This window comes from Diaphorina citri, unplaced genomic scaffold (genome assembly GCF_000475195.1).
Source record: "Diaphorina citri unplaced genomic scaffold, Diaci psyllid genome assembly version 1.1 scaffold4475, whole genome shotgun sequence".
NCBI classification, from domain to species: domain Eukaryota; kingdom Metazoa; phylum Arthropoda; class Insecta; order Hemiptera; family Psyllidae; genus Diaphorina; species Diaphorina citri.
Window position 1 is genome coordinate 5,883 of NW_007381873.1, and position 1,023 is coordinate 6,905.

General features: G+C 37.1%; 1 non-coding gene across 1 annotated transcript; it reads left to right on the forward strand.

The window, feature by feature from the left end:
* The first annotated feature begins 409 nt into the window (after positions 1-409).
* Positions 410-481, forward strand: Trnaa-ugc. The gene has a single exon. It is a non-coding gene; the product is annotated as a tRNA-Ala (tRNA).
* Positions 482-1,023: the final 542 nt, after the last annotated feature.

The following is a 1,023-nucleotide window of genomic DNA, read 5'->3' on the forward strand; positions in this document are numbered from 1 at the left end:
CTACTTGAATGCCTCCACCCTACCCAACACCTATCCTTATTATGATGTAAGTAATAAGACACTTGCCCCCGCGTTCCCCTAATACAGTAGAACCTCGATTATTTCAACTCTCTAATTATTTCAACATTCAACCCCAATATCGGCATTATTTTCTAGCTTTCAAAGGATTCGATAGGGTATTTATTCCCTATTTTGTTCTTTTGTACCTAAATGTTGTCCTTTTTCCATTGTTTTAGGTATATACGGAACTTCGATTATTTCAACTACCTACCCTCGGTAGTTCTAGGTGCTATTTACCTAACACTAACTAGGTACATAATGTAGGTACCTGAGGTGGTATGTAAATAGGTAGGTATATGGTACTTACTACTTACTCATAATGATATCTGGCACCATCAGGTGTTCAACAGGGGATATAGCTCAGTGGTAGAGCGCATGCTTTGCATGTATGAGGCCCCGGGTTCGATCCCCGGTATCTCCATTGTTTTTTGCCAATTTATTTTAGGAGCGTTTATGTTGATTCACTGTATCTACATTGTAATTTTTTGCAATAGGTAATTTGATGATTTTCACTTATACCTATGTGAGATCTTCCAATCAACCACCAATTCAAGGATATTTTATAACAATTTTTATGAGGTCGGTAAGGGTGTTGGACGTTGTCATTATCAGGCTCACCACTGTCTCAACGGTTAACGGCTGTAAAATTCTGTAACCTTCTAACGTCTAACCCGCTATTTTCACGGATTAGGTCGAAATGTCGAATCATACCTACATCATCCCCATGCACAAATAAACACTCCATAAATAATGTGAATATTGTCATAACTAGCTTGGGTGTAATATCGTAAGCACTGCTATACGTGTATAAAGTCATGTTCTGTACAATAAAGTCATGTTATACAACCACACCCTAGAGTCCTATTTACTTAGTAGAGTACGGTTGTGTTGTATAAAATTGTATAACAAAATGGCGCTATGTATTATTGTCGTATAAATTGAATAATAAGAGGTAGGTAAGTA